This window comes from Peromyscus eremicus, chromosome 19 (assembly GCF_949786415.1).
Source record: "Peromyscus eremicus chromosome 19, PerEre_H2_v1, whole genome shotgun sequence".
NCBI classification, from domain to species: Eukaryota; Metazoa; Chordata; class Mammalia; order Rodentia; family Cricetidae; genus Peromyscus; species Peromyscus eremicus.
Genome location: NC_081435.1, coordinates 28,022,386 through 28,049,952, shown reverse-complemented (window position 1 = coordinate 28,049,952; position 27,567 = coordinate 28,022,386). Strand labels below are relative to the sequence as shown.

The following is a 27,567-nucleotide window of genomic DNA, read 5'->3' as shown; positions in this document are numbered from 1 at the left end:
CCCCAGCACCGCATCAAACCAGGTTTGGTGGAACACATCTGTAATCCCGGCACTCAGGAGGTAAAGGCAGGAGGATCAGGAGTTCAAGGCCAGCTTCAATTACACAGCAAGTTTGAGGCCAGCCTGGGTTGTGAGCCCCTCAGCAAACAGACCAGCAACAAAACGAAACCCAGATGCCAGGTGGAGTATGGTAGCAGATGCTTCTAATACCAGCATTGGGGAGGCTAAGGGGGGAGGGCTGAGAGTTCCAGGGCAGTGTAGGCTACACAGGGAGACCTTGCCTCAAGAAACAGAACACCTAGATGCATTGTTTGTGACATCTGTCACATTTTTCCCTATGAGAGTTATTTGTGCATATTAATCTCCCACGGTGGTTAAAGTCCTAAAATGCAGGGCTTACAACCACTTCCTTAATTTATTTTGACAATATCTTCCATGCTATACAACAATGTGCTCAGCACAGTGAAGGCTCCACATTCAATATGCTGAGAAAGTGAGCCATGAGCGAGCAGGCTTTGCCCTGAGATGGCTGTCAGGTTAATACAGTCACAGGTGGTCAAAGGCAGGAGCTCCCCCAACCCTTAGAAGACTTGAAGATAGCTATGCTCCTGGTTCAGTGTCTAGAGCTATACCATGCCAAGTTAGGGGTCTCGACACATGTATGTCTCGACATGTGCATAACCTGCTGTAGGCAAACAGCACCCTTCTTGAGAAAAACATGAACCTAATTACGGAACTCTGACAAAAGTATTAATAGAAAGATGGTCGTATGTTCTTTCCTAATAAAAGTATTACATTTGTAGTGCTCCCCCCACTCCCCAAGACAGGGTTTCTCTGTGAAACAGTCCTGGCTGTCCTGGAACTCAATCTGTAGACCAGGCTGGCCTTGAATTCATAATCACAGAGATCACAGAGATCCACCTGCCTCTGCCTCCTGAGTGCTGGGATTAAAGGTGTGCGCCACCACCGCCCAGCTTGTAGTGCTTTAAAAACAAAACAAAGCAAAACAAAAAACCTGTTACCAGGCTACCCAATGCCCATCTCCAAGAGAAGTAGACGTTGGCCCACTCTGCTTTCTACCTGCATGTACTAGCATTCTGCTACAGCCCTGGAATCCAACGCTGAACTCTGATAACCTCATGCCCTCGTGTCTGCTCTGTCCATGAGATCTTGTGAAAACCAGACTGCTTCATTCTCGTGCATTTTATTAGATGCTGTCCTGGGTCATGGATTCTAAAAATGGAAAGAAACAGTGACAAGTCAGGTATCAGATAGGGGGTCTTGATATACAAGCGGACAGACTTCCACAAAATGCAAGACCACTTGAAAATGAAGACTGGCGACCATGGAGGGAGGCTAGGGTACGGCCTCAGCTCAGGAGGGTGTTAGAGGTAGAAGCTGACTCCTGCAGGCCAAGCAGCATGAACAAAGGAATGAAAGCATGCAGATGGAGAAGCAGTGGAGACCGTTGAAAGAAGACGGCAAGAGAACATGGCCAACAATGGCAGCCACCAACAGTATGTCAATCACATACCAGACAGTGGAGTTGGAGTGTGCCACTGATTATCATATTAGCTTATCCCAATGACCTGGAGCAGATGAGGAGCCTGAGGGGGTGGGCCGGGGTGGGGGTGGGGGTGGGGCTAGTAACGTACTCAGGGTCACTGAGCTAGGAACTTCAAGAGCTGAGGTTGAGTCCCAGCTTTACTCTCCCTCCTTTCTGATCTTGATTCGGGAACATTCGTCCTGTCAAGCCTGCCATAGCTGAGGAGCGAGATGTCGCCTGACACCCCAGAGAGCAAGGTGCTGAATGATGAGCTAATTGGGAAGTGTAACTCAAAGCCCTTCTATGACTGAACTGTCTCAGGGCAGATGTACTCATTCATCATCAGGAATACTCACACCATTGTGTCCAGCCCCACCTAAATGGCTCTTTTATTGTCTGCCCTTCGTCATGAGTAATGTCACTTTCCATTTTAAGCAGGGAGCTTCAGGAGATGACCACAGTGTAAGCAATGACTTAAAGCTGAACACTGCCTGGGGTAGTTACTCACTGCCTTCAAGATGTGGCTGACACACACCCTTGCTACTCAGTCACTGCTGGAAGACCTGCTTGCCTGCTGGAGCTTGAAGGCAATCTGAATGCCCCAGAATCAGATGAGGCATGAGGCCAGAGTGTGTGAAGGCTGGTGGCTTGGCTGGCTGTCCGCCTGAAAGGCTGGCTTGCTCTGAGTCCCCTGTGTGTACTCGGATGGTGTTACTTGTTCATTCGTGTGGCCTTTGTTGAGGTCCTACTATGTGCCTGAGACTCTGGTTCTCTGCCAGAGATTCCACCAGCAGCTGCATAGCTACCAGCCTAGGGAAGAGAAGCAGGCATTTATCATCTGGAAGCCCAGGGAGGTTTGGGGACCAGCATTCAGAGGACTGGATGGCAAGGTAGACAGGAAGGACAAAGAAGAGTGGGCTGGCTTTCTGAACTATAAACACCCAAAACAAAAGCTGGAGAGAGGAGTCTGGAAAGCCTGGGTTTGTTTCAAGAGTCACTGGGAAAGCATGGTGGCCCCGCATTGCAATGTAGGAATCTCTCACCCAGACAGGACCTGTGTGGTGATGCGGTGTGTGTGTGTGTGTGTGTGTGTGTGTGTGTGTGTGTGTAGAAGACAGAACGATGGAGATGGGTGGGGCTGAAGATGCTGGGCAGTCGAGGGTGACAAATGTCCAGAGAAGCAGGTAGAAGCAGGGAAGGTGGGGAGGGGAAGGCTGGCTCAGGATGACCTAAGACACTCTGAGTCAGAGAAGCCAGAGGCCCAGCTTAAAGAGAGAGCTGGCTTACGGAGGGCAGAAAGCACCAGGCACAGCCAGGCTCCAAAGGGATTCCCAGCCAGAGACATTTTCTAACCTCGGGAGGCTCTGCCACCTCTTCAGAAAGCCAGCCACGTGCCAGCAGGTAAGCAGAAGCTATGTTCTAGGCCATGTTTGTGTGTAAGCGCTCTTGGGGCCATTCTGGAGGGCACAGTTCTCGCTGTATGGCTTAGGCTTATGGAACCAGTTATCTCAGAACAATGTTCCCCAGGTGGTAGGTGGAAAAGACGAGGAGAAGCCAATGGGCATGAGAACAGCCAACCTTGTGTGGCTATACCAACACAAGCCGAGATGCACGGGCTCATGTCTTCCTCTTCATATGCTTGTCAGTTTGCACATGGAGGACTGGAGCGCAAAGGCTTATGACTTGCCAGGGTCCGTGGCAGGCACACTGTGGAACCAGGGACAGGTGCACATCTGGCTGACCACAGCTGTATGTTGACAGGGACATGAGGGAATGAGGGTCAGGTGAAGACAAGTGACCACCTGAGAAGACCCTCTTCTATATACTAAATGCACAACAGGGGTCCCTGAGCAATCACCTCCCGCTTGAACCTTAAAGTCAGCTACTGAGAAATTCCGAGCTTCCTTTTGGGGGAGGGGGATCCCTGATTTCCTGAAGGGAGCTTTGAGGGAGGAACCTTCAGCACAAACTCAAGGTACTAACTTCTCGACTAGCAAGGGATATATCTGGTATTTTTAAATTAATTATTAAAATGTCTTGGGTTATATAAGAAAGGTTCCTTATAAATAGTACAGAAAATATGGAACACAAAAAATAAAATAGGTATTAAACAAATAAAACAAATGGTTATAGGTATCTTATCTATAATCTTACCACCCAGTGCTGGCTATGGTCATATTTTGAGGGGTGTATGTATTCTATAGTGTGCATGTATATGTAAATATATGCATGTAGTGTGCACGTATATGTATGTAAATATATTCATGTATGTAATTTGTGGTCTTTCCTTTCAGTCATATACAATGCTATTGCCTTTTAATATCACAACTGCAAGAAAGGGGGTCAGTATCATACCTTTGGAAACATGACAGCTTCTTGTTGATGGGGCTCCCAAAGCGTCCTCCAATAGGACAGACTTAGATACAGATGGCTTCCTACACGTCTCTCACCCCACCCTGGCAAGTTCCTACACATCCCCAAATCTTCCAATGCTAATTCTTCAGAGAAGCCCCCTGTCCCCTTCTGCTACCCACGGCTCAGTAGGGGCGAGGGGAACAGGCACCATTTCAGACTGTCTTTAGTCATGAGTTCACATTTTTTTAATTTTAATTTTTTTATTATGTGTATGTTGGGGAGTGTGCATGTAGTAAAAGGTGCCATTGGAGTCCAGAGAAGGGTGTCAGATCCCCTGGAGCTGGAGTTACAGGCTGTTGGGAGTCACCTAATGTGGGTGCTGGAAACTAGGCTCCGGTCCTTTGTAAGAGCAACATGAGCTCTTAGAGGTAAGCCATCTCTCCAGCTCCCAGGTGTTCACTTCTGAAAATGAAAAGGAGATATTCTGGGCTAGTGTGTAGCTCGGTGGCAGAACAGTTACCTAGTATGTGTGAGGCCCTGAACTTGCTCCTCAGCTCTCCCTGGATAAGTGAAGGCACACAATGGGGGCTGACAGTTGGCTTTTCTTATTTCCCCTCACACTCAGTGCCTGACCAGTCACAGCCATTAAGTGTTTGTTGGAAGAATTAGTGAATAATAATCGAATTCAATCTCACCTCTCCCTCAGTCTCCTGACCCTGGTAAGCTAGAATGCTTTGTGAGGAGGGGGTCAACAGTTTTAGAAAATGAATAGGACTTCAGGTCGACTTTATTAATCAAAATTCTCACACTTGGGTTAATAACTGGGGAATCAAGCATTGATTCCTGAGAAAACATGAGACCACATACACCGTGTCATCAAAATGTGTGACACGGGATGGACACATCACCGCTATTCCCCCTACCGTCTTTCCGTCCAAAAAATGTACCTTTACTCCATGTTTTTGAGATATGATTGGTTTTTAATGGTGTGTTCGGCACATACAATGAGGTATGGTGATCCATGTGTAAATGTGAAGTAAGTTCCGCCATCAATCTCATTAGCATACCTACCACCTCCCATAGCTTTCAGATGTCTGGTGAGCACTTAAGGATACACTACTATTGCCTGATTTTTTTTTCCTTTCTATTCGTTCTTTAGAAAACTTTGGGATCTTTTTGTCCTTTGAGATAGGGTTTTGCTATGGAGCTCAGGCTGGCTCTGAGTTCACTATCCTCCTGCCTCAGCATCCTTGGTGCTGGAATTGAACAGTGAGGTAACTGGCTTGAAGTTAAAGTTTGTTTAACTTTCTTTCTAAGACAGGGCCTCATGTAGCCGAAGATGGCTTTGACTCATAATCCTCCTGCCTCCACCTCCCAAGGGCTAGGACTATGGGTTTGTGCCACTACCCTGGTTTTATAGGACTCTGGGAATTGAACCCAGGACTTCACGCTTGCTGGACAGCACTCTACCAAATGAGCTATCTCCTCAGCCCCAAGGACACACTATTATTAACTATTGTCACCACATTGCAAACAGGTCTCCACAACTCACTCATCCTGACTAACCAGAACTGTGTGTTCAATACCCCCTCCTTTCCATTCCCTGTCTGCAAGCAACCAGCACTCTACGTTTCTACGAATTTGACTTGTTTTAGATCAACCCATAAGCAAGATCCGTGGTCTTTGTCTTTCTGGACCTGGTCTATCTGCTTTGGGAATATCTCAAGGTTCATTCATCTTGATGTAAATGATAGCATTTTCTTCTTTTGTTTAAGACTGAGCTGGTTCCTTGATGGCCACAGATGCAAGGATAAAGATATCTTGGTTGCAATAGGTGTGGGGATAAAGATGTCTACTTAATACAATAATTTCAATATATTTGAGAATGGGATTGCTTGCCATCTCTTCAGGCCCAAGGATTTATTTATTTTTACTTTATGTGTATGAGTGTTTGCCTACATGTATGTATGTATATCATATATGTGCCTGGTGCCCACGGAGGCCAGAGAAGGGCATTGGATTCCCTGGAATTGGAGTTATGAATAGTTGTAATCTACCATGTGGGTGCTGGGAACTGAACCCTGGTCCTCTGCAAGAGTAGCCAATGCTTTTAACCACTGAGCCATCTTTTCAACCCTACTCCCACCTCAGACCACTGTTAAGTTTTTGTCTCATGTATTTTCTTCTAACCGTTTTATAGTTTCTGATTTTATGCATAAGATGTCAATCCATTTTGAGTTGTTTTGTATTTTATATGAGCCAACATATTTATGGAACATGTCTTATATGCCAGACCTGTGTGAGAAACTGGGAATAAAAAGCTGAGCAAGGCAGACAGGGGCCCTGCCTACCCCCAATGGAAACAGACAGCAAGCATGAGGCTCACTCTGAGTCTGAGGGAAAAGAAGTACCCTGTCTTTCTGAAGCAGGTGGGAGTGATGACAGGGCTGGTACAGAGAGGTCCGGACCAACAGGGAAGCAAGATCAAAGGTGAGCACAATGCTGGCCTATTTTGAAACTGGAAGTTTAGCCTTGTTGGAAGCCACTATGGATATGATGCCAGGGAACTCTTGGGCCATCTGTTTTCTCTCAATACAAAGACCAGAACAGCTTGGAAACCAAGTGGGTCCCCGGGAAACATCTAGAATATAAACTCTGCAGGTATGCTCCCCATCAGAGAATAAGGCTGGAACATAGTAGCTTCAGTGTGGGGTGGGGGGGTGGGGGGTGTATTTTCAAAGTAAATGAAAGAGCCAGGCAGGTGACTCAGTCATCTTCTCTGGCATCACCAAGTGCCGGAGGAACTGGAAGTGGGGAGGAATCTGGAGCACTGGCTGTCTTCTCTAGCCATACCCCTCCTAAAAATGACAGCAGTTGTCAGAAAGGACAGAGCAGTGTGGCTGAAAAGGAGGGTCTTGAGGTCACACTCCTCTGCTGAAGGGCTGTCTGTCTGTCCAAGCTCCTGCGAGTAGAAAACAGGCAGAAGAGGCGTGGACAACAGTCCCAGGGTCCAGCCTGGCACAACAGGCTGAGTGGCTCCTGTGCTGGGTGTCATCGTCCCAGCCATCATGATGCGTCATTCCAGTCAGCTGCTTAACATCTGAGTCCCATGTTCCCATGGCATGCTGCCACCTTCTTAGAGAAGGTGCCTGGACTGATGCCCCCAAAATAGTCTTGTCAGGCAGCTGTGAAGAGTGGCTTTGCCCAGGGCCCACACCCATGCACGGGAGGCTCCCTTACCTGTTATGTGGTCTTCTGCATGTGTGTCCCTGCTCTACCTGGCCACCACTCCATTCAGCAGCCAGAGTGTCCTTTTAAAATTGGGAATCTGATGATGTCACTCCCTACCCTGTCTTGTCCGGTCGTTTTCCACAGTCCTGCCAATAAATGCCCACAAGGTTCCAAGTGGCCTGTCAGCTGTCCCAGCCACAGCCTTCTCTGCTCCTCCATGATGGACTCTTTAGTTCCTCAACAGAAATATGCTCTTTCTGGACTCAGTACCTGTGCACATGCCTTTCTCTACTGCCTCCCAATAGGAACAACCCTTCCTCCAGGACACCTCGGCATCTCTCAGGCTCTGTAGATCGCTTGACATGTGGCTCCCTGAAAACCTCCCACTTCACTGTTCTAATGCCCAGTTCATCCAGAATCCCTTGTGTCTTTCCTACTGGAATTTGAACTTCAAGAGTACCTCATTATGTGTGCCTTATTCTCTACTCCTTTCTCCATGCCTGGTACTGCTAGGTGCTCATTAAATGCAGGTTAGGTGAAGAAATACACATCAGATTCTTGAACTCTTGGAAACAACTTTACCCAAAAAAATGAGGGCAGGAAGAAGCAAAAACACAACAATATTGTTGTGTTTCAGTACTGAGTGTCACTTCCTCTATGGTGGACTTGCCTGCTTGTGTGCTGTGGGTAGGCCTTAGCTAATTCTTCAGAACCACTTTCTGGCTTAGTTCCCAATGGTCTGTCTTGTGGATTAATCTTTTTGTTTACTGTAAAGTTGTGTCATTTGGATTGGTTTAATGAAAGAATAGCTAGGTAGGATTTTAGGGGCAGAGAGAACATTGGGAAGAAGGAGGAGAGTCACCAGCCAGACATGGAGGAAGCAGGAAAGCAGCACGGGCAGTACAGAGTAAAGGTAATAAAGCCATGAGGCAGGAAGTAAATTAATAGAAATGGGTTAATTTAAGTTATAAGAGCCAGTTAGAAACAAGCCTAAGCTACCAGCCAAGCTTTCATAATTAATAAGAAGTCTCCATGTGGTTATTTGGGAGCTGGCAGGCAGAACTGAGAAAGACTTTCTACAGGTCTGGGCCTTTGTATTAGGTCCCACCAAAGCAAAGCCTCAGGGGAAACCCACAAACATCATGTCCAGGTGCTCATGTATGGCACAGCCTCCTGCCGTGAAACAGAGCAAGGAGCCTCATGCTCTGTTTTGCTTTCTCCTCCCCCAGTAGCAACAACAATTATTCAGTAGAGGAAATAAGAGTAATGGAAAGAAAGAAAAAATAAACATTGAAATTGGCAGAGTCCCTTGGCTACTGCTTAAAAAAAAAAAACAGAGTAGATTTGGAGATATTTCAGTGACTTTGCTCAAGGAAGAAAAATAATCAAGTTTGTTTCCCTTAGGCAGAACTACTTTTCTGTATCTTAATACCAAAAGAGAGTTACTGAGGCCCACAGTTCACACAGTGAGGTTAATTGCTGAGGTAACTTGCTAAACATGAGTTACCAAGCTTAATTGTCCCGGTACATTAGAACTAGGAAGAGGGACTTGTCATAATCCCCAGGATCTTCCCATCTTGGGCCACACAGAGAAGAAAGCCCAGGATGTGAGCACCATGGTATGTCCTGTGCTGACAATAAGAGAAGCAGCTGGGAGGGGAAACTGAGATCTCCCAGGAATTCCAAAGGCAGGTGCCAAAGACTCTGAGCAAAGGAGTATGCCACACATCAGACTTGGTCACGCAGAAAGGTGAAAGCTGCTTACCCATCATCTAGTACAAGTGGAGAGGGGCAGATTCTATTTAGTCACTTAAGTTAACACTGCCTGAACTAACCCTGGTGACAGGGACCTGTGGCAGGTAGACTAGGAAGGTGAGACTGGCAATGGAATTGGACAAGAAGAGACAGAAGCTCACCATGTTCATTGAGCCTTTGTATAATGCTGAGTATGTTGCATACACTGTATCATTTACTCTCCCTGGCCATCTTATACAGGAGTATTACCATCTTCAGTTTCTGAGAGAGAATGTTGAGACTCAGGGGGTCTGGGGGACTTGCCCAGAGTCACCAGTGAGTTGGTGCCAAATTAAACAGGAAGCCAGGTCCTCAGATTTGGAGTTGCTGGTGTAAACTGTTATAGTGCATCTCCCTGCTCTCCTGGTGCTTACAATCAGATGGAAAAGGCCTTATAAGAAAAGCCTTCTGGTTGGCTGATGGTGGCACATGCCTTTAATCCCAGCACTCGGGAGGCAGAGGCAGGCGGATCTCTAGGAGTTCGAGGCCAGCCTGGGCTACAGAGTGAGTTCCAGGATAGGCACCAAAGCTACACAGAGAAACCCTGTCTTGAAAAACTTAAAAAAAAAAAAAAAGAAAAAAAAAAAGCCTTCTGATCGTCCAAACACCTACCAAAATGACCCACCAAGCTCTGCTTATAGCATCTAGTATTCCTAGCCCAAAGTTCTGGACTCTTCCACATTCTTCCCACAAACCAGTTCCAGAGGCTTACAAACCACACCGTCAGGTTTACCACAGCAACATCCCCACTCTCTGTACCAGTGCGCGGTATTAGTGAGTTTTCACGTTGCTGTGATAAAATATGCTGGCAAAACCAGCCTCCGGAAGGAAGGTTTTATTTTGTTGTAAAGTTTGAGGATTAAGTCCACCACAGCAGGGAAGGGACGGTGGCAGCCGCAGGAGGCTGCTGCTCTCACTGTGTCCTCGTTCAGGAAGCAGACAGCGAGGAGGAACACTAGTTCTGGGCTCACACTTTCACGTTGACGAAAGTCTAGGACCCCACCCCACATGATGTTCTCATACACAGTTAGAGTGGGTCTTCCTGATTTAACCAAATGAAGAAAATCCCTCACAGACATCCCAGAGGCTTGTCTCTTCGGACATTCTAGGTCCTGTCAAGTTGACAGTCAATATTAACCATTATGATACATTTGTGTACATGTATATTTATATAACCCCACCTTGTAAAATGTTTACATTTTTAATACAAAAATTAACAGAAGAGCCCAGCATCAAGGCACACAACTTATAAACCCAGCACTCAGGAGATAGAGGAAGGAGGATCAGGAGATCAAGGCATGCCTCTAATACACGGGGAGTCCAAGGTCAGCTTGGACTACACGAGACTCTGTCAAAAAGAAAAGAAAATGAAGAAAATTTAATGAGACTTAATTCTGGCAGAAGTAATCATATACCTTAAAAAACATTTTCATTATTAATTATGTATATATTCTAATTTTCTTGTATTTGTCTTATACTTGAAGTAACCTAGGTGAATTGTCCATCTCCTGCTTATTTGTTGAACTGATACAACAGATCTAAAAATTAGCCCAGTTTCCAAGGCATGGGGCACCATGCCCTTGTGGTACAGGAGAAGACATGTCTTTAGGAGATTCCATAATAGTAAAAGAAAGCCCCTTCCAAGCTTCCATATGTTTTTGTTGTTCAAAGAGAAAGTTCTTGTTTGAGATCATTGTGCTCCCGACTCACCAGAAGAACTGCTTGTAAGCTACAGCACACGGCAGGCAGGACACAAGGGCGTGACAAGTCAGTGACAGTCTTCTTTCGAGGAATTTATGGCTGACTTCGGCTTATGGGATGTGTTTGTAATTACTCTACAGAGTTAGTTTCCTTTAGATAAGGCAAGTTAAGTTCAACTACTTAGCAGTAACTTGGCAGGTTGCAAGTAAGGGATTGTATAAGAGAACAAAGAACAAGGGAGCTTCACACTTGTTGGGAGGGAGGGAGCGAGACATGAGCTCTGGGGAGGAAAGAGCCTCCTCTCCTACAGGATCGTCCCAGCAGCTTGATTTCTTCCCATCTTTTCATTTAATGCACAAACAACAGCATCAAAATAATAAATGAGCAATTGACTACAGCAATGACCCAGCCAGCATGGGGGTAATTTCAGAACGGAAATCTGAGTCTGGCCAGATAGATTCTGCTGAGAGAATGATTGAGGAGAGAAGCTCCTAAAAGCAGATAAAATTTCTCTGTAATGTTTGCCTTGAGGAAAAGCATCCTTTCACAGGAAGAAGGTCAAATCCGGTCTATTTTTGTAGGAGCATTTCAAGTGGTCAGTCGACTTGTTTCCTGTGGTTCCCAGGAATTGTGCAGCAGGCTCTCGAGAGGATGTTGGTGATAGGGAACAGGGACTTGATGAGTGAGAATCAACAATTATCTCTATATTTGCCTCTTTTCTTCTATAAAAATAATCTAGGGGAAAGCCACCTAGTTCAGAAGTACCAAATTCATTACAACAGAGAGGAGAGTGGAGCATGAAAGCCCTTCAGTGGGGCAGAATCCTTGGGTCAAGAATTTGCAATCTGAAATTTTCATTTATCTGCTTATTCCCTCTCCCCACTCTTCCTCGTCATCTAATGAGTATTTGCGCCAACCCTTGAGGGCTGAGACGGAGGTGAAGAAACATCCTCTCCACCCCTGGGAGCTCGCTGTCTAAGAAAAGAGACACATCAAAAAGGAACTGAGAGTGAGGGACAGATAATGAATAACAGGAGGTGGTAAGCACTGAGAAAGGAAAGAACAGGAAGCTACACAGGGTCTGGAGAGATGGCTCAGTGGTTTAGAGCACTCGCTGCTCTTGCAGGGTCCCAGGTTCGATTCCCAGCACCTACATGGTGCTCACAACCATCAATAACTCAAGTTTCAGGAGATCCCACCCCCTCTTCTGACTTCTGTGGATACCAGGCATGAACATGGCGCACATACATACATTCAGGCAAAATATTCATGCATGTAAGTCTTTCAAAAATTAACAAATATCTTTTGAAAGAGAGAGAGTATAGAGGAAGAGGGGTACTAAACTTGGGTGGGGAGGGCAAGGAAAATCTCTGGGGAGGTGGCACTTCAGATATCATCTGAAGGGTGCGTAGAAGCCAGCCAGTAGCCACTGTTGGGAAAGGGAACAGTTTATTGGAAGGCTGTGTGGTGAAGACCACAATGAGCTCAGGATCCAAGAATAGATGATGGGAAGGCTGGAATGTGAGGACAAATTAGTGTGAAGATGTGCTGGGCCACATAGCATCATATAGGCCAGGCCAGGATTTAGATTCTGCTTTACAGAAATGCAAAGTTATAGAAAAATTTAAGCCAGGGAATGACCAATCTGAAATAGGTTTTTAGAATGCACTCCAAAATAGGCTTTTAGTGTGCATTCTCTCTGACACTGCATTAAATGACACAGAGAATCATATAAGAACATCTGGCTCTTTGAGAAAATAAGACCGATGGTGTGGTAGGTCAGTGCATAAATTGGCAAGGGAATTGGTAATGAGGAATACGTTTGGTAAGCCTTCACTGGAGTCAGAGTTTGATTGGTATACCTCAGAGATGTCAGACAGCTAATAAGGCTGGGACTCGGGTAACACAAGGGAAGCCATTGCCATAACAACCACGCAACATTTTGTAAAAATTCAGCTGGGCGGTGGTGACATACGCCTTTAATCTCAGCACTTGGAAGGCAAAGGCAGGTAGATCTCTGTGAGTTTGAGGCCAGCCTGGTCTACAAATGAGTTCCAAAACTGTTACACAGAGAAACCCTGTCTCAAAAAACAGAACAAACAAACAAGCAAAAAAAAAAATCAATGTAATGGAGAAAATATTTATATTAAAAAATAACAATAATAATGAAGAGAAAGAGGATGAAAAGTTGAGATAGAATGATGAAAATATAATGTGAGCAAAACACACCTTATATGAAACCTAATGAGTTGTATATATGTCTGTGTGTGTGCACATACACATATGGACAGGGATGTGTGTGTGTGTGTGTGTGTGTGTGTGTGTGTGTGTGTGTACAGTAGTGAGATGGACAGTAATCATCATAAGTTACCATACCATGACATATTTAGGACTGAGATGAAGCAGCGCAGTGAGGAGAGCTTCCTCAGATTAAGGTGGTACAACAGAATTTGATGCTGAAGAGGCAGAAGCCCTGCCTTAAAATGTTGTGTGTTAGGGTTTCCTGTCAATCAAACTCTCTGTGCTATGAAACCTTATAGTCTAAGGACTGTCCCTATGGAGGGCAATGTTGGAAAGCAATGCTCATCTATATACTTACTTCCTATAAGATCAGACCTATGGGGACATCACAGCCTTGGGCACTCCACACAGGAGGATGAAAAAAGTGGGAAATGCTCTGCATTCTCTCTGCCCCGCTCCACAGGCCTGTCCAAAGACTTAGATTTATAGAACTCTAGAAGAGCCCCCTGGAACTTGCCAAGACCAGGGAGGATCCAGGAATGTACATCCTTGGCTGTCCAGGGGAATTAAGGCAGCAGAAAGCAGACGGGAGACCCTTTGAAGCTTCTCCATCCTGCTTGTTGCCCAATCATTTTCAAGGGCCAATAACTTAAGTGTCTCCATTTTTTTTTCATACAGCCACACCCATCACAGTGGTTCTTTGATCCCTAAAACATGAGAGGGGTAGTGGATGCTGAGGAAGATAAATGGCTTTGGAAGGTCAGATAGAGCAACACACTAATGAGGAGGGAGACCATGAGAACTGGAGGGCTGGGTGCTTTGAGCTACCAGCCAAGCTTGAGTAACCTTCACTGAGAGGCCTCCTCTGACAGAGGGGTGGGCAGTTGGAGCTATTGGTACCTACCTGCCCTCAGCATTTTCTGAGAAATGGTGCCTTGACCTTAACGCGTACCTTCCTGGAGACAGGAGATACCAGGGCAGACTCTCTCTTACGTTAGCTCTTGGGCATGAGATTTCAGCTCACTTCCAAGTGATTTCATCCCTTTTCCAAGGCTGGCTATTCCTCCAGGACCCGTGGTGATGTTGTTCTCCTGCTCCATTTCTATCCCACAATACCCACCTGGGTGCTAGGCTGTATGGGGACCTGTATATGGAAAGCTATGTCACAGGATCCTGAGGGCCACCAGGAGCACTGAAATGCAGCGCAAATCGAAAAACAGCCCCTTGGGGACTATTCATATGGGATCGAAGAGAGTTGGTAAATACAAAGACTTGCTAAGAATAACCAACTCCTTAAAAAGAAGAATGCCAAAGGGAACAAGTGTGCCACTGTCCTAAGGCAGTCCCTGCAAAAACAGCCCTGGAATGCTTGCCCCAGAGCTCGTAGCTCTTTTGTTCCTGCCCTTTTGGCTGGGACACCCACAGGGTCCCTTTGCAAATCATGGGCCTCAGCTCTGCCATTGGCTCCTGGCCTGGAGTTCTCAGGGCCCAGCTGGGGCCTCCATAGCTCTCCTTCAAGGTCCAGAACAGACTGCCCCGTGAGCAAGTTCCACGGGTTTTCATTCTCCACTTGGTTTCCAAGCACCTGAAACACCAGCCCCACACTGGCCCTGCCACCTCCTCTTCCAGAGACGCCTGGATAGCATCTGTCGGGTCAAAACGTGAGTTTTGTCCTTTGTTTTCATAGTGTTTTGAGTGAGCCAGGGCCATTGAAAGCGAGGCTGCCCAATAGTGAGGTGACATTATAAACAAATGTCTTGGGGGTGAGGGCTTTAGTCTTGGCTAAGCGACAGGTTTACTTAGCTGAACCATGCAGTTGTCTAGGGTTGAGAAAAATGGGGTGATTGTGTAGCTTGCAGGAAGAGTAGAAGACAGTCCCCATGAGTCCAAGAAAGGCTCATTTGTTCAAACTGCTCCGTGAAACTCCAAATGCCTTAATAGTTTAATGAACCAACCCACCGAGACATAGGGTGTGCTGAGCGATGTAATAATATCTAGCATCTACCGATACTCATGTGTCACCTCCTGCCTAGGCCTTGTCCCACTTCCTCACGACACTGTCACGGGATTGGCACTCTTGGTTTTCTTTGCTATGGTAACACTGGAAACCTACGGCGACATGCTAAACATGACCTCCACCATTGTGCTACATCCCCAGTCCCAGGCAGCCCAACAGAGGAGCAGACAGGTCAAGTGACTTGCCAGTCATAAAAGGAGTTAATGACAGCACAGAAACCAAAATCCAAGTCTCAGGTGGTGAGAACTCTCCCTTGGCAGGGCCATTTCCAATCCTCTCAAGTCAGCCCTTTCCCAAATAGGTTCTGGCCTTGTCCCAGCCCTTTATCAGCATGACCACTGATCACCTGATGAGCGCCAAGGCGATCTCACATGACCCTGGGTCACCTTGAGGTATCAGAAGAACAACCTCAGTGGTAGCTACTACAGCACCATGGGAAGGGACAGCTGTCAGGGGCAAAGACTGTACTTGCATGAAAGCAAATGCCCCTCCTTTGAAGCTGTGTACGGGGCCACACAAGTTTCAGTGGTCAGTAGGGTACAAAGAACAGAGAAGGTGAAGGGTCACCCAGTTCAAAGAGCATTTGTTCTCTTGATCACACTGAATCCATGATTAAAATCGTAGACGATGGCATCAGAAAACCCTCTGTTGAGATCTTAAAACTTCCAACAATAAAATAGGCCAGGATACATTTCTGGATTGAAAATATTACACTATTCATCTGCCACCTTGATAGGGGAGCGGGGGCAACGCTTCTCTAACAGAATTTCTTTGAGAATTGATTAATGTATAGAGCATGTTTAGCACCATGTCTGATACACTGTACATGTTTAAGAACTTTTCCTGTTAATGGTTGTAGCCAGGGCAGGCTACCGGGTAATGCATGGTAAGGCAAACCTTTGGCCGGGCCAACTAGACAACGAGCACACACTTCAAAAGACCGCGTTTGAAGAAGCTAAGATCTCTGGGTCGAGAGTGAGTGAGGGCTGCAGCTGAGAGAAAGGACTCTGCAAACCCCATCTTCTAAAGAGCTGGGAAGTCAGCTGACTTGGAGAAAGGAATGTCCTCGCTGGGCCCTTCCTGGAGACTGTAAAGTTGCACAACAGATTAAAAAGATTTTTGGAGACTCATCAGTAAGAGGAGGTTGAAGGAAAGACAGAGAGGGCTTGCAAGAGCCCCTGCAGAATCACTTAACATTTGGCGCTAAGCCCCAGCTTTAATGCCTCAGTCTGCAGGAAGGATATTTCTGTTTCAGATGCGCACAGGTTTTCAGGACACGCTGGACCGGAGTATCCCATTAAAATTCAGACGGAACCGGGGCCAGCAGAGTGCACCACTGCACCAGGCAGCCTCTGCTTTTCCTCTCCATGTGGATTCTGTTCTCGGCAGGCAGTTAAAAGAATGTCTGACCTCCGGCTGGATGAGGGTGTTACGGTGGGGAGATGTTTGGGGGCTGAATAAGTCAGACGGCAGAAAATCAAAGATCTCAAATGGAGGAAGAAATAAAAGACGTTGGAGGTGACCCTCATGGGGGGTGTATCTGCCTCTCTGTCTCTGATCCTCCTGGGGGGGGGTGCATCTGTCTCTGGCCCTCACGGGGGTGCATTTGCCTCTCTCTCTGTCTCTGATCCTTGTGGGGGGTGCATCTACCCTGCCTCTGACTCTTGTGGGGTACATCTGCCTCCTGTCTCTGACCCTTGTTGGGGAGCATCTGCCTCTCTCTCTGTCTCTGGTCCTTATGAGGGTGCATACTCTGTGTGTGTGTGTGTGTGTGTGTGTGTGTGTGTGAGAGAGAGAGAGAGAGAGAGAGAGAGAGAGAGAGAGAGAGAGAGAGAGAGAGAGAGAGAGAGATCCTTGTGGGGGGTACATCTATCTCTCTCTGTCTCTGACCCGTGTGGGAGTGCATCTGCCTCTGTCTCTGGGGAAGATGTAAAGGCAAAGGCTGACTAGGCTGCTGGGCAAAGCACCTGGATTGGATGACAGCCCTACTTCTTGCCAACTGCACTTGGTCCAGACAACAACGACCTTCTCTGGAGCCTGGCTGAGTCCAGCAAGGCTGATTATAGCCACCTTAAAGGCAGAAAGCACAATGGCACACCCTTTTTATCCCAACATTCATGTGGCAGAGGCAAATGGATTTCTGTGAGTTCAAGGCCAATCTGGCATACACAGTAAGTTCAAAGTCGGCCACAGCTACCTAAAGAAACCATCTTGAAAGTTTTTTTGTTTGTGTGTGTGTGTGTGTGTGTGTATGTATTTTTAAAAGCGTTGGGATGGCTCATCTATCGCACACCATGGAACAACCCCATGGGGTCTAAGACAGTCCCCTAACTAAACATAACAGCAATTCTACAGTCAACTAAACAGATGTCAACATTAGATGGGTAAACAAAGACTTCAAACAGGCTGTAGAAAGGATTTGCCACAATCTGAGTTATGAAAGTATTTCTAGGTTTTTACGATTTTGGATTGGGCGCTAGGGACTCAGGGCCTTTCTTTTCTCTTCTTTGTCTAAATTCCCAGGACATCTGCAGCCCTCTCTCCATGGCAGACACAAGGAGTGATTGACACCTGAAGTATGCCATCTTAATCTCCCTCAAGCACTTGATTCTGGAAGCCCAGGAACAGTCCATGTCCAGTAACTAGGGGGCTCTTTGGGATTAGAAAGTTCCGAAGGAACTGGAGAGGAGAGTAGGGTGTAACTCAATGGTAGAGAACCTGCCTAGCATGCAGAAGACTTTGGGTTCAATCCCCAGAGCTTAGAAGGAAAAAAAAATGGAGAGGAAGACTATTAAGACCTTAGGCCCTCTGTCATCGTGGACAACACAACTTTCGAACCTATAAAATTCAGAGATCCCATCACATCACGGTGCAGCGTATCATCTAAGTCAGTGTTTCTCGACCTGTGGGCCATGACCTCTTTGGGGTCAGATGACCCTTTCACAGGGGTCGCACATCAGCTATCCTGCATACCAAACATTTACAATGTACAACAGTAGCAAAATTATGGTTAGGAAGTAGCAACGAAAATAATTTTATGGTTGGGAGTCGCCACAACATGAGGAACTGTATAAAAAGGATCGCAGCATTAAGAAGATTGAGAACCACTGATGTAAGTGATGCAAATGAAAAGACAACATTGCTGATGGAACATTCCAGCCTAGCAGAGAGACACTTTTCAAACACGGCTATATTAAGACTTAAGTTTGTTCAATTCTGAATCAACGTCATGAATGGCTAAGTGTGTGTGTATGTCATAATCAAGTTAGCAACAATCAAATGCTCACACACTCTCTAGGGCCTGGCTCAGAACTTTAGATGCGCTGTAGGTTAAGACTTACCATGACTCAGCGCAGCAGCCATGGTTATGGAGAAACTGAGGCTCTGTGAGAAAGAATAGCTTAGTAATGAATGTCCAACAAGATTTAAACTCAAGGTGAATGGTAGGCTGATAAATCAGCCAGGTGGGGGAATGGGTAGAAAGAAGAAAACAACATTTTTTTAAAATATTATTTTTAATTGAAATAGAATTCATCACTTTCCCACCTCCCTTTTCTCCATCTGGCCCCTCTCAGGTATCCTCCCTCCAGCTCCTCCCCCCAAGTTGACAGCCTTTTTCTTTGTTTATCATTATTACATACACACACATATATACTTATGCACAAGTATATGAATATAATCTGTCGAGTCTGTTTCTGTTGTTTGTATAGATGCTTTCAAGGCTGACCACTCTGCAATGGACAGCCAAGAAGGGGCTCACCCCTGGAAAAGGCTCTTTCTCCTCTGAGCAGTCATTGGTTGCCCGTAGTTCTTTGTCTAGGGTGGGACCCCATGAAAATTTCCCCCTTCCATGTTAGCCTATCCATTCCCAGTGCTCCAGTCTTGTTTATACGGCCATTTCTGTGACATAGGCACTCTTTCTGGTTTTTTTTTTTTTTTGGTTTGTTTTTTTTTTTCCAAGACAAGGTTTCTCTGTGCAGTTTTGGTGCCTGTCCTGGATCTTGCTTTGTAGACCAGGCTGGCCTCAAACTCAGAGAGATCCACCTGCCTCTGCCTCCCAAGTGCGGGGATCAAAGGCGTGTGCCACCAACGCCCGGTGACATAAGCACTCTTACCAGAGGTTATTTCAAGCTACTAATGATGGCTTAACCAATGGCACCATGATTTCTGCTTGGGCTATAATCATCTTTCAGGAACTTGAAGGGTTCAACTCCTGCAGAGTCTGGTTGAAGTCCACCCCACAGCTGACTCCACAGTTTTCTGTCAATGATGGAAAAAAGAATTTCAGCTCATGGAAGAGAACTGGCTTGGGGACAGCAGGCTGACATGCCAACCCCCGGGCCGGCCAACCCTGTCACACTCAGATCCATACAGAGCACCAAGAACACAGCAGGAGAAATCAGAAGAGCTGGGAACAGAACACGCCGTCTCCCTTCCCACAGTCAAACTTTCCTTCACTGAGGGTGTGCCTGCCTTTGGACACTCTGTGGCAGAAATAAGGAGACCTAGAATCCTTCTACCGGGCCCTATCAATCATTTTCTTGGGTATATATGGAGGCCAGACTTGAAAGTTCTGACCCTTGCCCTTCTGGACTCAGTAATTTTAACAGTGTTTGTTTGAAGAAGTAAGGAAATAATCATTACAAATGGGAACAGGCTTCAGGGCCTGCTTCTAAGGAAGGGTTTCCTGTCTAACGCAATTGCGTTTAAAATACAGGTAAGGCTTTTGGCTCAGCCTCTCTGTCAATACCTGCAGGACACCGCCTGTTAATTAGGCCTTCTGATAACATGTTTCCATCAGGGCAAATACTATCCGGACAAATAGGCAAAGGTATTTGTATCTGCCAAGTGCTAAAGGCAGAAGGAGGGGGCAGCTTCTTCTCAGAGTGTCAGAGACTAATGAAGCAGGCAGTCAAGAACATACATAGTTAAACTGCATTCACTCACTCTCCAAATATTTGTCAAGGGCCTGTTAGGTGCCAGGCATCTTGCCAGCCTCTGGGATACCATGGTGAACAGACAGACCAGTTTCTGCCCCCATGGAGCTAGCAGTCTAGTCATAAAGAGCTTAATGAAATAATCAGGAGCGTGAAGGTGTAATTAGAAACTGATGTCGGATCTCGGAAGGAATGGGGGGGGGCGGGGCGTCTGTGAGGCAGGAGGAGTCTGGCTCGGTTCTGGGAAGTCAGAAAGGGCTTTCTGAAGGAACTGATGAGTGAATTAAGATCCGATGACAATGGCAAGGAAAGTATCCCGACCAGTGGGAAGAGCATGGACAAGGGGCCTGGGATGGGAGGGAGGGTTGTGAGCTCTAGGTTTACAGAGGAAGCTGGATGGAAGGTGAGGTAGGGGAAATGCCTGGGCCCCCAACAGCCAGGCAGGCTGTAGCAAGGCTTTGATGTTGACTCAGCCACAGGAATCCACGGAGGGTTGTGGGGTGATATTGACACTCAGTGCTGCTGAAGGAACCCAAAGACCCAGCATCCAACCTGGTGTGTGTGGTGTGGACAGGCGTTAGGAGGTCAAGGTTGGGGGGGGGGGGCGTGTCCACACAGAGCTTTCTGGAGGAGGAAATGTGAGAGTTGAATTTTTGAAGGGTGAGTATGATTAGCCAGGCTACAGTGGAAGGGGAGAGAGAACCTGCTGCTGTCAGCTTTGGGCTAAGGCCTGGAAGAATGCAAGGGGCGGGGTGGTGGGTGAATATAAAGAGCCCAGTTAGACAAGGCAACAGAGTTAGGCAGAGACCAGATCACAAAAGCCTCACAGGCCACGGGTGGGACAGGCATCTGTCTGCCCTTCACCCTAAAGGTGGCAGAACTCTACAGAACCAAACATCTTCTGGAGAGAGCTATCCTCAGGTTTCTGAGGTGGGGACATCACGAGCAGCAGCGGGGCTGAAAGTGGCAGAAGTCAGCAATGCTAGAGAAGAAGGCACTGCCCAGGCCAGTGCCATCCAGGTGAGAGCCTCGAGGTAGCCGGTACAACCCAGCAGGGAAGAGAGAGGAAGCTGTCTGGGGACTGTAAAGATGGGTGGGAGTGGTTTCTATTCAAACAACAGTCCGATGATACAATGTTTCTATTTGGGTTGAGTCTTACCTCCACCATCTTGGTAAATATCCCACAGGTCCTTGGGAGCAATAGTGTTCACTTTATCGCTAAGGGAAGATCCTCTCAGTTATTCAGTTAAACATGGTGGCCATGCCCTTCTGGAGTCTGTATCCTTGTTTATTTATAGTTTGTATCTATTGTGCTGCCCTCCGAGACAAAGATGTATCGAAAGTTCTCAAGGCCATTGTGGAGTTATCAATTTCTTGTTCTCTTCAATTTTAGCCGTGTATACACTGAAGCTGTGCCATCAAATCTGTCCATTGAATCTTTCCATTTATCGCTGTGCAATGATTCCTTTTGCCTGTAATCATTCTTTTTCCTTGGGAATTATTTTATCTCATATCAATGTCGCCAGGCCAACTTTTTAACTATTATTATTTGTCTATCATGTTTCATTTTTAAAAATACTTATTTAGAGAGAGAGTTGGGGTGGGTACATGTTTGTGTGCATGTGTACATGGGTGTGCAAGAGAGTGCATAGGCTAGAAGTTGGCAGTGGGCATCTTCCTCAATCACTCTGCACCTTGTTTTCTGAGACAGGCTCTCTCACTGAACCTGGGGCTCATTGATTCAGCTAGGCTGGCTGGCCATTGAGCTTCAAGGACTCTAAGATTACTGATTCCATCACATGCCTTTTTCAGAGATGCTGGGGATCTGAATGTATATCCTCATCCTTCAGCAGCAGGCATTTTACTGACAGAGTCCTCTCCTCCCCCCACCCCCACATGGCTCTTTCCTATACACTTAGTTTAGGTTGGCCTTGCCTGCACCCCCTCCTCACCCATCTGCCTGCCCCAGCATCCCTGCTTAGACCTTCTACCCCAGCATCCCTCCTTCCACCTTTACATCTCATAGGCTCTGCTATCTTTCCTCTCCCCTAAAGCCTTTTCATCACCTCCCATGGACCTCTTTCTAACTGTATTCATGTATAAAAAATTAGAAAGTACGGTCTCCATATGAGAGAGAACACAACGTCTTTTTGAACCCTGGTTACCTCACTTAATGTAGTATTCTCAAGTCCCACCCATTTTTCTTGTAAACTTCATAATTTGACCTTTCTTTATGGGGCACAAAATCCCATTTGGTACATGTACATTTTTCAATACCCATTCATCAGCTGACTGACATCTAGGTTGATTTCATTTCACAGCTATTGTGAATACAGCAGCAATGAACATGGATGTGTGAGTGCCTCTACAGTAGGACCCAGAGTCCTTTGGTTATGTGCCCAGGAGTGGTGTAGTTGGGTCATATGGCACTTGTGGTTTTTTGAGAAACCTCCACACAGGTATCCATAGTCCTGCATTGGTTTACACTCTCATCAACAGTAACTAAAAGTTGCCCCTACCCACATCCTCACCAGCATTTGTTAACATTTATTTTCTTGGTGGTAGCCATTCTGACTGGGGTAAGATGGATCTCAAAGTAGTTTTTTGTTTGTTTGGTTTGCTTTGGTCTGATTTTTCGAGACAGGGTTTCTCTGTGTAGTTTTGGTGCCTGTCCTAGATCTTGCTCTGTAGACCAGGCTGGCCTCGAACTCACAGAGATCCGCCTTCCTCTGCCTCCCGAGTGCTGGGATTAAAGGCATGCGCCACTACCACACGGCTTTCTCAAAGTAGTTTTAATTTTCATTTCCACAATGGCTATGAATGTTGATCAGTTCTTAAAATAGTTACTGGTCGTCTGTATTTCTACTTTTCAGAACTTCTGTTCGGTTCCTTAGCACATTTTTTTGAGTAGGTTGCTTTACTCTTGTTTAATTTTGATTTCTTTATATATTCTAGATATATAATCTATATATATAATAATTAATATAAGATATTAATCTTCTGTCTGTTGACAGAACATTGGTCAGCTTGCAAGGATTTTTCTCCCATATACAAGCTGCCTCTTCACTCCATTCGAGTTTGGGTTTTTTTAGACTGAATCTTACTGTGTTTGTCCATAGTGTGCATGCCATTGACCCTGGTTTACTTTTTACCCTTTTATTTTAACCACTCTGTATCCTTATGTTTTAAATGTATCTCTTGTAGTCAGAATGCATATGGATATATGGATTTTTAAGAGCGCCTATAGCTAAAGAATTTAGTCCATTTATATTTATTGTGGCTATAAATATATTTGGTTTGATTTTATTCATCTACTTTGGAGCAATATTTTTTCTTTTTTTTCTGGATAATTCATATAAATGCAGTTTTACCTGCTTCACTTCTTCCCTCTCACTCCCACCAGCTGCTGGCTTAAATGTATCTTATTTATTTCTGACATTCAACATACACACCTGACTTGATAAACTCTAAAGAGAGTTAACATCTCTAGAGGCAGTATTAATGCTTCTGGGTGATTTGACTCATAGGGACAAGGACAGTGTTTAGAACTGGAGCTATGTCCTGTTTTATACGTGCTGGGTTTGAGGTCCACCTTGATCAAAACACACTATCATCAGTGGCTTTATGCAGTTTGCAAAATGCCTTTCTACGTGGCCAGTTCTCTGCTGCATAAACAGCAACAGGAGTTAAAACTAACCTACAGACATCAATGTTTGTCTGCCTTTGGTTCTCAGAACCCTAGCTCTTTCTCCTCAGCAGTCACCAGAGCTACACTGAGCACAATGCCTCCTGGGAACATCAGGATTCTGGGTCACTTCCACATCTGCCCATATCTGAGTCTGCAACAATGACTGGAATTCTCCCTATACAACCAACTAATCTTTGTCTCCCTCATCTACTCTGTTATCAACTTTGTGATTTAATAAGAGGAGAAGCTTAGCTAATTTATGCCATATAGGAAGAGAATAAAAATAACTCTCCTAAATTAAGCTGATCCAGACCACAGCAGGCTTCAACTGGTTTACTATAACCATGTGCTCTTATCTCTAAGAAGCTGGGTCACATTGTTACACTTCCCAGGTGCTTTTTGAATGGTGTGTTTCTTTAACCCTTCAGAGGATTCTGTGCAGTAGGACAGATGGGAATTATTAGAGGAAACATCTCCAGATGAAACATCCATGTTCCCATTTGTGCATGCCCAGGGCTGTACAGTATGCTTCTTATCCTACATGAAAAAAACGACTTGAGCTCCCAGCCTAGGGTATAAACTTCCCACTGTTTCATGTGTCTGATCCAGAGCTCACAGCTAACTGAGTTTGTCAGCACTTCCCCCCCCCCCTTTGGTTTTTTCGAGACAGGGTTTCTCTGTGTAGTTTTGGTGCCTGTCCTGGATCTCTCTCTGTAGACCAGGCTGGCCTTGAACTCACAGAGATCCAGCTCTGCCTCCGGAGTGCTGGGATCAAAGGCATGCGCCACCACCGCCCCGGTGTGTTTGTCAGCTTTATCATGGACATTCCGATAGGTTTAGTGTCCCTCTCACTTTGGTGTCACTGAGAAACCAAGAAAATCATCTGGCTTTCCTAAAATCTCACCAGTGCCCTAAATCCAGGAGCTGGCTGGTGCGAGGTGATGAGAGGGAGTCCATTGAACTCGATTTTCTCCATCTCCCACACAGAAAATCCCCTCTCCAGATAGCCGCTATAAACCAGACAATAGTAATGAGAAGTCGTTGCAAATCCACATTATGCTTAATGCCTGATTTCATTTAGTTAATTGATTCATTTATGAGAGCAGTTTGCATTAATCCCCAGGGACACTTGTTAAGGTTGCTGCCTTATGGTTTTGCCACACCCTATACTTCCTTTATTCATGTCCTTTAGCAAACAATGGATTAGCCAAAGAATTCTGGACTGTCAACTTCTCAAAACATAGGTAAATTGTAAATAAAATAAAAAATAAGAGGTTTTTCATGCTCCCACCCCAGGCTTCAGATGATTCATAAATCTACCTGCCATGGCTATCAGCTCCATGGTGATGCCAGGCTTATTTTAAGGAGTCAACATGTGGCTTTCAGCATCCAGGTGCAAATGTAAATAAAGGGTTAATAGAGGAAAGCATCTGAATGGCACAGCCATCCCATAACTATCCCACTTATGAGAGGAGCAGGCAAAGAATAGAGGTGCAGCCTTATACATTTCAGTTCTCATCGTGTTTCAGAAGGAAGGACCCCTGGGGACCCGCTGAGTGCTGGCCAAGGTTATGAGTTGATGAAGGTTCTGGGGGGATGGCATCCAGACTGCATGGCTTATACCCACATGTAAATGAAAACATTAGTATAAAACTTAGCAAGAGCTGGTACCTCCAACCCCATCCAGCCTTCTGGTGTATCTATTCATCTTCATCCCAATTGATGGAGGCAAGCATACAGGCAGGTAGAGCCAAATCCATGCCCAGCACTTAGAAAACAACCTAACAGCCACTCCCTGCTGGGACCGAAGAGAGAAGGCCATCCTTGATATGTAGCTGGCCCACAACAGAGGAAATGCAAATGTAAACCACCACTGCAGGAGACCCTGAGACAAGGAAGTTCTACTCTCCTAAGACTGGCAATACCAACGGTAGCCATTAGAGTGTGGTTATTGTTTCCTGTATAGCAAATTAAGTACACAACTTAGGAAGTATGGGAAATGCAATCAGAAACCGCCACTGGAGGAGACCCTGAGACAACAAGAAAGTTCTACTCTCCTAAGATTGACAATTCTACTGGTAGCCATTAGAGTGTGGTTATTGTTTCCTGTATAGCAAATTAAGTACACAACTTAGGAAGTATTAAGAGTAAAATAAATGAAAAAATATATGATCTCTTATTTGCATTGTTAAGAAGGGAGATCTGTGAGGTAATGGAGTGACACATGAAGTTAGCTACACTTGAAATAGCTTCATTGCTTTACATCAGAGGGGATCCAGGGAGCCAGGGTGCAGCTAGTGATATGGTGTATGTGAAATCAGTATGTAGAGCTGGGCAGTGATAGGGAATGCCTTTAATTCCAGCACTTAGGAGGCAGAAGTAAGCAGATCTCTGTGAATTCAAGGCCAGCCTGGTCTACGAAGTGAGTTCCAGGACAGCCAGGGATACACAGAGAAACCCTGTCTCAAAAAACAAAACAAAACAAAAAAATTATTACACAGGAGACTCCCTCTCCAGTACTTTGCAAGGGAAAAATAAAGTGATTCAGAAAGAAGTAGAGTAAGGAATGGCTGAGGGTAAACAGCTGAGGAGAGAGGAGATGGAAGTGGGCAAAGAGACAAGAGGCTTGAGGTGAAAGGGTAATGTTTGGAAAATATTGAGAATTTGGAAGAAAAGCACAATGCGCTATACAAGGTAAATCCTCCCTCTGCAGCTGATGTAAATAGCATGATCTGTCTCTTACCATCTTATGTGGCTAGAACAATGTTGTACCGTGTGATGAGAGCCATTTGTTATCACAAATGAATGACTTTGACTGTAGTTTATCTGTGTATTTAAATTTGGGGCATGTCCTTGCAGGGGCCTCCCAAACAGAAGCTGAAACTGAAGCCAGTAGCTGGCCTATGGGACTGCAGGATAGAGGAATGTACCAGACATACTACCAAGAGCAGGAAGAAAAAGGTGGATACTTCCAGTTCCAGCTCCAATTCCAGTCGCAAAGACAAATTATCCAGATTGGTGCTTTGGGTTATGATTGAATAGATGCCCATGAATAGTGCCTGTGCGGGACTGATCAGGGCATGGAATGTGGAGCTCTGACTGGTCTTAGGAGTCCATGATGCTACCAGCATGAGTTTCTTCTGGCCTGAGCAGCTATGTGGAATCCAGCTACAGAGTGAACAGGGAGCAGGTGCAGAGGAGGTTGTTGGAGATCACTAGCATTCAGATCATGATGGTAGGCGAAAAGACAAGTTTATACGGGCAGGTATAATTTCATGCAATGGGTAAAAACCCCACTTCTGGTCATAATACATCTACATCAGTGAAATCATGTAACTTTCCCATAGTAATTAAGGGCAGACTGGGGCTTGGTGTTCACTGACTTATTCTGAGACCTAGATTCTTGTTGTTGACCTTGCACAGGCAATTTAACGCCTCTAAGCTCAGATTTAATTTTTTTAATAGGAGTTTTAGCATTCACATTAAAGGGTCAGGGTGACGTTAACAAATATTATTTTTCAGCACAAAATTTATTATTGGTGATGATGATTGTTGTTATAAAACCACTTCATTATATAAATATATGTATATATATGCATGCATACATACATGCATACACACACATGCACACACATATATGATTAACAGCTATACATAGGTGAGGCCAACATTAGGTTCCTGCTCTTCTTTTAAAAAAAAAAAAAAAGCTGGGCAGTAGTGTCATATGCCTTTCATCCCAGCACTCGGGAGGCAGAGGCAGGTAGATCTCTGTGAGTTCAAGGCCAGCCTGGTCTACAGAGTGAGTTCCAGAACAGCCTGTTATTAGGACTTTCTTTTCCTAAATGGTAGGCAAAATACATGGTTTAACATTCTAACTCTCATTGGTTTCATTTTTCAAATCCCCAGCGTCAATAATTGCTACACTTTTACACTAGTATGAATGTATATAAAGTGGATATATATAATGTTAGAGGTTTATAAAATGTGATGTGAAAAAAAAAGGAAAAAAATGTGATGTGATAGGCTCTGTGTTATAAAGGCATCTCATGTTAGAAAA

At 45.5% G+C, this 27,567-nt stretch overlaps 1 protein-coding gene across 1 annotated transcript in view; it reads left to right on the top strand.

The window, feature by feature from the left end:
• Positions 1–27,567, top strand: part of Fgf1 (fibroblast growth factor 1) — an 85,216-nt gene that overhangs the window by 35,504 nt on the left and 22,145 nt on the right. The window lies entirely within an intron of this gene.